Genomic DNA, 9667 nt, shown 5'->3' with positions numbered 1-9667 from the left:
GGAACCCAGAAGTCCTGATTCCCGCACCTCTGTGCTGCCCACTGGACCCCAATCCTCTCCCAGAGCTGGGAATAGAACTTAGGTATGCTGTTGCCACTGCCCTTGCTCTAACAAATAGCCCACACTCCCCTCCCAGAACTGGTGACAGCACTCCGGAGTCCTGACTCCTCAGCCCTGGTCGAACCAGGATTTTAAACGAAAGCTGCACCCTGTTTGCTCAGCATGGCAACGAGGCTGCTCCCCCACTCGGTACAGAGTGCAGTTCACATTCTAGTTCAAAGTGACCCTGGTTTCCTTTCCTGGGCCCACCCTGGCTGGGGCCATCTGGAAGTGAAGCCGGGCTGCAAACTGGCCCCAGGGTCTAGCAGCCGCTGCCCCGTTCGTTAACCCAGAGTCAGCAGAGGGTGAAGAGCATCAGCACAGCCTCCAGGAGCCTGCTCCGCATGAGCAGATGCCTCTGGGATCCTGGCCACACCAGCAGGCTAGTCCTGTTACCGTGTCCCACCCTTCAGAGTCTGGGGCTGTAATGCTGCTCACAGCGCAGGCCTTGCAGCCAAGTGGTTTTTCCAATCGAGGCAGGGCATCCCCGGGGGGGAGGTGTCCGCCTTGGCTGCCCAGACACACAGGGAGAGATGGTCCTTATCCCAGAGAGCTCACAACAGGCAATGGGCAGGGAGGGGATCTGAGGCACCGAGAAAGGAAGACAAGAACAGAATCCCGCCAGGCTCCTGACGTAGTCCAAGGTCCCATGGGCAGTGGGTGAACGAGCTGTTGGGGGAGGCTAGCCCCCGGCCCCATTCCCTGTGCCTAAGGCCCCGCTCCTCCCCTCCCCGCCCCCCAGAGTGCACACACCCCGCGCCGGACAGGCGGCACAGCCGGAGCATGACCCCAGCTCCGGGCCTTGTGAGCACCAGCCCCAGCCTCTCGGCCATGGAAGAGCGCGGGAAGCAGACTGGAAGCGGGCACAAGGGCGTCTGGGGGCAGAGCATAGACGGGGCCATGCCAGGCTGTTTGGGGAGGCACAGCCTTCCCCGGCCTATGCTACCCTCCACCCAGGCAAGGCACTATCTGCTAGGCCAGTGGTTTCCAAACCTTATGCTAAGGGGACCCACCAACTTCAGTTGGTCTTTTTTTTACGAGCCACCCATGTTCCAACCTCAGGAGGGGGGCGGGGAATCGTAGATCAGCGTCCTTCTCCGCTGCCACCTCCTCCCCACTGTGCCAGGGGGGCACCAAATTTGTGGAGCGGCACCCTGCACCCTGGCACTGCAACCCTCATCCCAGCCCAGTACAGAGCGGAGAACCCAGAAAAGACAACTCCTGTCTCACGGGGCTGGACTCAGCAACCTGCTCTGGACCTTGTGACCAAGCGCCTGGATCCATAGCACCACTCAGGTTTGGCCTGGCCACCCCTGTGCATCAGGTCACAACATCCAGAGCAGGAAGCCTGGCCCAGCCTGACCTGAGACAGGGCTGCTGCTGTGGGGGCGAGTGTGGGGTAGGCTTATTCTCCAACCCTTCCCCCCAGCCCTCCTGAGGCCCAGAACCTTCCCTTGACCCATTTGGGAAACCCTGTGCTAGGTCACAAGATGCAGCTTTTCATTGCTTCCCTCCACCTACGCACATGGGGGAAATCCTGCTCACCCGGGATCCTTCTCTGCAGGCTCTGGGGTGCGCTGCCTGGATTGCGGTGGGTTATTTCTGGAGTGTCTTCATGGGCGTCTCTACATGTTGTATACAGCATATGTGCTTATGTTGTTATTTCTGCCTCTGTGCCTGGGTGTACTGCCACAGGCGTGGTTATGCTGTCTGACCCATGTGCACGCACATATACAGTATGGGAGTATAGACGCATCACAGACTCTTTTACATATGCACATGCGGTATGTAGCTATGGTGCATTTGTTCTATGTCTGTGTGCACATGCATCTTTCTGTGTGTGCGTTTGTAAACAGCAGACAGGAAGGTGTAGGTTTCCAGTGTGTGTGTGGTGGATGGACATACACGCCCGGGGCCAAATGCTCGACTGCCCTACACCTGGGACATTTACGCCCAAGCAAGCTGGGTTAAAGAGATGGCAAAATTACAATGGCAACTCTTTGCCCTGGCATGAAGACTGTACATAAGCTGGCAGGCAGCGGAGAATCTGACCTGCTGTGGATGTGCATACTGAAATGTACATATGTGTTTGTGTATGTGCAAGAGTGTGCGTGCAAGTGCATACTCGCAGGGCCCTGGTTTTCCTTTTGCTCAAGCATCCAGCCAGCCCTCTTCTGCACACACCTCTGAGCCATTGCATTAGTGGGATTCAGTTGGGGTGTCTATGGGAAAAATTAGAGCAGGGAGGCTCAGAACCTACAGCTGCTGGGACACAATGCAGCAGAATAGGCTGGTTTCATTCCTTGTTAAGGGGCCACAGAGAAGTGTCCTTGACAGCAAGAGATGGATCTGGAGAGCCTTTTAAGTGCTTCACTTTTGCTGGAGGAGGAGGGGCGAGGATTGTCACAAAAGGCGAATTCTCTGCAGCAACAGCAGCCCAGGCGAGGGCTGAAGAGAAAAGGAAAGACAAGGGGCCCTGTGTTAGGTTGTCCTGGAGCATGAGGTGTGATGGGACCATCTCGCTGCAGCTTATGAGACCGAGAGTTTCCTCTTTTGGCACTATAATAGGGTGACAGTCGCTGGGTTTGTTTTCAAATCAAGCCAGGAAAATATCATTCCAAAATGGAGGCTTTTTGAGAAATGACACTGGAAAGCAGAATCCTAGGAGTGTCATTCAACTGCTGTGGCACACTTGTGTTAGTGATCTAACACACGTGTGCACACGCATACATGCATGCACTCACAATGCCACACTTGGTGATTACACACTTGTGGACACTTAGCAATCATACACTCACAACCACTCACTCTCTGGGTGAGCACACGTGTGTACACTCTGTTAGTGATCATACACGCAACCACGTGTACACCCTTAGCGATCATACTCTCACAACCACACACTCTGTGGGTGATCACATGTGTACACTCTGCTAGCAATCATACGCTCACAGCCATACTCTGTTAGCAGGCACACACACACGCATGTATACCCACACTCTCTGCTAGCGATCTTCCATGCACAAACCCACCTAACGGCCAGGGTTCAGAAGAAACTTTTGCTATAAATAGCTTAGTCCAATATTGTCTGTTATCTAGTTTCTCGTACCTTCTGCTAAAGCATCTGATCCTGTCTGCTGTCAGAGACAAGGTATTGGACTAACTAGATGAATTGTTGATCTGATGCAGTGTGTGGCAGTTCCTGTGTTCCTTCTCTCTCTCTCTCTCACACCCCCTCCCCCTCAGGTGCTAAAACTCCATCAAAAGGAACCTGATTACAATAACTGAGAGCATAAAAAAATGCCTTGAGAAGCAATCCGGACACATTCCAGGCCAGAGAGCAAATGCAAAGCCACTCTCTCTCTCTCTCTGTTTTTTGACACTCATCTAGCTCATGCACAAGCAACAGGATTAGGAGGCTGTCTCCAAACACAAATTGAAACGTCACATGTTTCAGCAGCACGCAGCTGGGCCATTTCAAACAGTAGTTTCTGCTGCATCCATTGGGAGGCAGTGTCTTCTCAGATCAGAACAGAGCAAGCCAGAAAGCAGCTGCTGTTTGCACTACCGTATGTACAGTTCACAATATGTACTCTGGTTGGTTTGCTTTGCCCCTTACCTACAGTTCACCCACTGGATTTATGCACCATCCTAACCCTAAAAATCCCTGCGGTTAGATACAAGGGGCCAGATTCCTAGCTGGTGTAACTCAGTGTAGCTTCATTGACTTCAAGCTGAGGATCTGCCCAGGATGGGGCAATGGAAGGATGTATGTCTAACGATTAGTGCAGGGACCTAGCAGTCAGGAGTGGGGGTGTGCAGCAGGCCTCTGTGGTTTTGCCTCACTGTGCTCCATGTGAGCATTTCTTTGGGGTTTGGTCAATGGAGGTTGATTGCACTTTGTGCCAATGCTGAGCAAAGTCACTAACTGTACAATTGGGCCCAGGTTTGCATCAAACCAGGCCAGGATCATTCCAAAGGTTGAGAAATTTTCCCTGGGGCTTGAGTTCCTAGCAAAACCCAGAGCAAGGTGTGATCACAGAATCTCAGGGTTGGAAGGGACCTCAGGAGATCATCTAGTCCAAACCCCTGTTCAAAGCAGGCCCAATCCCCAGACAGGTTTTTGCCTCAGATCCCTAAATGGCCCCCCTCAAGGATTGAACTCACAACTCTGGTTTTAGCAGGCCAATGCTCAAACCACCCTCCCCTGGCTCTACAGCAGACTCACTGTGTGCCCAGCAAGAAGTCACTTTAACTCAAACTTTGGAGAGTGGCTAATAATTTGGAGCGACTCAGATATTGGGTGCCCAACCTGTGACACCTTGAGCCTACATTTTGGACAGGCTGAGCACCAGCACGGCCCTCTGTGCCCCAATTTCAGGTGGAGTGACCCTGCCAATCAACCAGCATCTCAGACGGGGCATGCAAAAGCTAAGGCATCCCCAAAGAGTGACAGTTTGAAAATTTGGGCCTTGGGAAGTGCCGAGGCCTGGCAATTCCCCCAGAAACCAACAAGAATTGCAGGAGCTCCATGCATCTTCAGAGAGGGTGCTCAGTGCCTCAGTTTCCCCACTGGTAAAGTGGGATGGATAATCCTGTAACAAACCCATGGCTACTCGGGACTCTGCATGTCTACATCCACCCATCTTAGGTATCTATATGCCCAATTAACATAGTATCTGAGCCCATCAAACATGTAACCTAGAGTCACTGTTTTGTATTCCATAGCCAGTCACAACCTTACGGAAACAGGATTTAGATCACTGTGCTCCAAAATCACCCATCCCTCCCTCTGGAGCTAAAGGAAGATCTCCACTAGCTGTTAGCAGTACAGGACTCATGGCACACAGCTGATCAGTTTTAATATCGTCCAGTGGAAGGCAGCAGTACCACACGCACACTAGCCAGTTCATCACAATGCTTTCCTATCGTACAGCCCTGTGGCAAAGCTTAATTAACAACTCATTAGTAAAATGCTCTCAGATCCGAAGGAGGAGGAGGAGGCTGCTAGAGACAGTGGGCATTATTAGCATTTTGGTATAAACAAAACACCTTGTTGGTTGCAATAGAAACAAACAACCTGATAATTCCCCCCTCCCCTCTGCCTTCTGTCCTCTCACAAAGGAAATCAGAAATTGCACAGCATGGGGGGAGGGGAGCGAGGGAGTGTGCAGCCTTCACCTGGGAACACAAGGTATAAGATCAGCAGGAAAGAGCCTTCAGCAGAGAGCTGTTCACAGCTGGCAGAGGCCCACTCTGCAGATTAGATCAGCCCCTCCCCTTCCCCCCTTTTCCTTTCCTGCTTTCCGACTTTTCCTTTATCACTGACGTGGAATAATTGGGACCCATTTGTCAGCATTTCCCTCCCCACTCCCCTTTGCACTGTACAGTGTTTGCTCTGCAGACTGATTAGAGGGTAATTATCACCTTGTTACCGGCTAAGGTGCAAGGAACATTTCTCACTCCTAGCAGAAAGCAGCAGAGAGATTTTACAGCCCAGACACCCTGATGAACCCGACACAAAAAGAGGCAGAGGTTTCGCTGCGGCTGCCCATGCCTGGCACAGCCAGTGGGCCCCAAACAAAGCCCCTTCCCTAGACACCAGTAGCACCTTTAAGGTGCTTCCCAGGAAATAAAGAGAGGCTCAAGAGATAAGACGGGTGGGAAGGCTCAATCAGTTGGAACCTTTGACCACAGATATGCCGCCTGCCATGATTAATTTCCAGAAAGAGCCACTTAAACCACGCTGCACATTAAACAGAGGAAATCCAGACAGGCCCAATCTTGGAATCAACTTGGGGAGGCAGCGTGCTCTCATAATGACTGAAGGAGGAGGCAGGACTCCTGGGTTCCATTCCCAGCCACTCATTTAGGATTTGTAGGGTGGGCACCTGGCAGCCCGAGTCAGGGGTCAGTGCGTGGTCCTTTACAAACACTGAACTGAGTCCTGCCCCAAACAGCTTCCAGCCCCAGAATGAGAGAGCTGACAGGTGGAGACAGACAGATGGAGGAGCACAAAGGAAATGAGGGTTCAGTAGTTAGGATGCTGGACTGAGAGTCAGGAGACGCTGGGCCGTGGGCTCAGCATGCCAGCAACCTCCCCATTGTCACCGCTTTAGTAACCCCCATGGTAAAGGAGAGATTTAAGGAGGGATTCGAAAGAAGCTAAGGGGTTAGTCTGGTGTGTGTTTACAGGAGCTCCCCTGCTGATTGCAGTGTGGGAGAACGCTGGAGGGTGCCTGACAATTTCACAAGGCTGGGAATGGAGGCTGACATCCCGGGCTGAGCAGAGGCAGGAGTCAGCCTTGCTAAATGAGCAATAACCGATATGGTGGGGATTGGCCAAAAAGAGCCTTGCCAGTGAAGACAAAAACTTATTTCTAATATGATAGAGAATAGGGAGCCACTGGAGGGAGGAATGACCTTGGGCAAGCCATTTCTCCTGTCTGTGCCTCCATTGCTCCATCTGTATAATGGGGGTTATGACTTACAGATCGTCAGCAGGACCATTATGAGCAGCCAGCCTGAATTCCTCTATTACACAGGCCAGAGGATTTCACCCAGTAACTCCTGCATGGAGCTTATGGGTGGAACTAGAGCCCTACCGAGACCTACCACACCGGATGGCTGGGAGGCTAATGTTTACAAAGTTCTCTGAGATCCTTGGGTGAAAAGCAAAGCATTAAGTCCACAATCTTCTCACTGCACCTGGTTAGTTTAGCAGCTCTATCCATCAAGAAGGAACGAACATTTCTTCCTGACCTCAGCTAATGCTCCACTTAAGCCTTGAAGCATGAGAATGGATTGACTGTGCCTTAAGATTTTTATTTCCAATCCTAGCGTAAATTCCTTTATTTTGAAATCATGCCATGTGAGTGCAGTCTAATTATATGCTTTGGGATCCTTTGGGATGAAAGGAACGACGTAAGTGTAAGACTGTTATGATTTATAATACTCCGACAGACATACACAAAGCGTAGGTTTTAAAGTTTTAATCCAACAACTGATGTTGAATTCTATCCATTTCAGTGTATTTGATCTGAACACTTGCCTCTATTTTCAGAGAGCTGGAGCCTTCTTGTGACATTTTGCTACGATGCTGTAACCGAGACTCCTTTTAAAAAACAATTCCAAAATGTTTATTGTCATTTGGTACCTATGGTAACACTGCATCCTAACAATAAAGACTCTTTGTACCTCCAGTGCTGAGATTTCAAACTCTTTGCAAATATTAATTAAGCCCCATGATACTGCTAGGCGGCGTTTATTTTACAGAAGGGGAAACTGAGGCACAGAGCAGGGACGTGGCCTGCCCACCATTACACAGTCAGTCAGGCCTGGTCTACACAGTTTTTGTGCTGGTAGAATGATATCAGTTATAAAGGTGTCCTATACCAATATAGCTGATGCCCCTTCCCATATGGGAATATCTATACTAGTATGTGGCACCTTTATGCTGATAGAACTGTGCCCAGGCGAAGAGGGTTGCATCACTTTAACTATTCCGGTATAGTTCATTCATTCATAGATTTAAGGCCGGAAAGGACCATTACATCATCTCATCTGACTTCCTGGATGACACAAGTCATAACATTTCTCCCAGTACAGAGTCCAGTTTCTGGCCACTGGTTCTTCTGCTTTTCTCTGGCAAATTAATAAGTCCTTTAGTCCCTGGACTTTCTACCCTGGAATGTATTTATGCACCACAATCCTGTCCCATATGGTACAACTTGTGTGTGTGGCCAAGCACTCAGTGGCAGAGTTGGGAATAGAACCCAGGAGTCCGGATGCCCGGGCTCCTATCCTCACGGCCATACGGGCGCAAACTCTGCAAGGTGGCACAAGCCTTTAATTTATATGGCTAGCAGTTCCCTCTGCCTGTGTGTCAATGCTTGCCTGGCTACGAGGGACCGGAAAAATGCTTGGCTGCCCATGTGCGCTAAATATTGCTGCAAATTGATTGGTGCATACGTTTGAAATTGACGGCTCCATAGTCTGCTGCTATAAACAGCTCCTCAGGAAGGGCTGAGAGTTGAACTCAAGCGCAATATATGCCCTTTGAAAGTTGTAATTGTCGCCTATATATAGTCCTCCTTGGTACAGAACACCGTGTCAGGGATGTTGCCTCCTGGGCCCACAGAAATGCACAGAATGCTGGCAGAGGACAGGAGAAGAAAAACAACTCAGAGGGGAGGCCGGTGTAAAGGCAGAATGGCAAGGAAAAGGGCAGGAGAGTGGAGGCGACAGAGGAGAGAAGGGAACGGCTGGCAGTGCAGGTCAATCCAGATCAAAGGGGCCATAGTGGAGCACGGAAATGCACCAGGCACTGAGCCAAAAAATTTCCCCCATGCAGGGTATCAGGATTCCTGGGTTCTGTTCTCAGATCTGCCACTTACTCGCTGTGTTGCATTGGGCAAATCATTTCCCCTCTCGGTGCTACTTTGTGCTTGGAGTAGAAGGTGGGGAGCTGGGTTGCACAGGCTCAGGCTGGCCCCGAGAAAGCTCTGGCTCCTGCTCAGACGAGATTTACCCTTATTTCAGAAAGTCCCAGGATGCCTGAGTGGAGCTGTCAACCAAGATCTTCAGCCCAGAACTCTAGGTTCTTTTAGATATCCTGAGTCCAGGCCACCGAAGATAAGGACGGAGACTTTGAACTCAATCCCTCTACTTGACCTCGAGCAGCCTCGGCTGTAACCGCTAGTGAGAGAACACATCTCCCCTCGACAGCTGGCTGAAATGTTCGGAATGAGGTGGTTTTGGTAAAAATGAATTAATAAACCAACTTTTCTCAAAAGTGAAAGTTTCCCACAAAAAACATCATTGACGTTTTTCCCTTTTTTTTTTTTTTGGCAAAAAGCTCCCAAAAAACAACCACCACCCCACCTCTTCCAAAAATAACACCAACCCAACAAAAACTTTTGAAGAAATTATCCACATTTTCCTTGAACCGCCATTTCAGTGCATGAAAAACATCAACAATATTTTCCATAAACACATATGAGTTTTTTAAAAGACGTCTCCTTTCAAACACACTCCCATAAATACAGGATTTCATTTTTCCATTGCTTTTTCAGCCCCCTAGTTTCCCCTCTCCATCATGCAGTTCTGGTTTGTACCTCCTGCTCTAGAGACGCGAGAGACTTTCTTTGGCTTATACAGAAATATTCCATGTCTGTAGCTGGGCTGAGCGAGCCCAGCTTAGGATGGGGCAGGAGCAGCTTTCGGGCTGTCAACATCCACTTTGCATTAACATCCCTTCATGGGTCTTGCGTTTCTGCTGTGCTATGGGTGGGATGAAGGGACGTCCCTGAGGCTGTTGAAATGTCTCAGTGTGGCTCTCCGCCAGAGGCTACTTCCATTGATCCCAAGCCCTGTCTCCTCCTGTTCTCTGGTTAGGCCTGATCACAGCCCACAGTAGCGTTTATAACAATTCCCCCGGAAGACTTGGCGCGACGGAGATGCTCAGACCCAGGAGCTGCAAAAAAGCTGGGGCTGGAGCATCAGAAACACTAGGCAGGGGCTTTTCAAAACGTGTTATTTTAAATGGTAATGGGCAAGCAGCATGGTGCCT

The sequence above is a fragment of the Chelonoidis abingdonii genome, chromosome 11 (genome assembly GCF_003597395.2).
Source record: "Chelonoidis abingdonii isolate Lonesome George chromosome 11, CheloAbing_2.0, whole genome shotgun sequence".
Taxonomy (NCBI): Eukaryota; Metazoa; Chordata; order Testudines; family Testudinidae; genus Chelonoidis; species Chelonoidis abingdonii.
Note: the sequence above shows the minus strand (reverse complement) of the source record.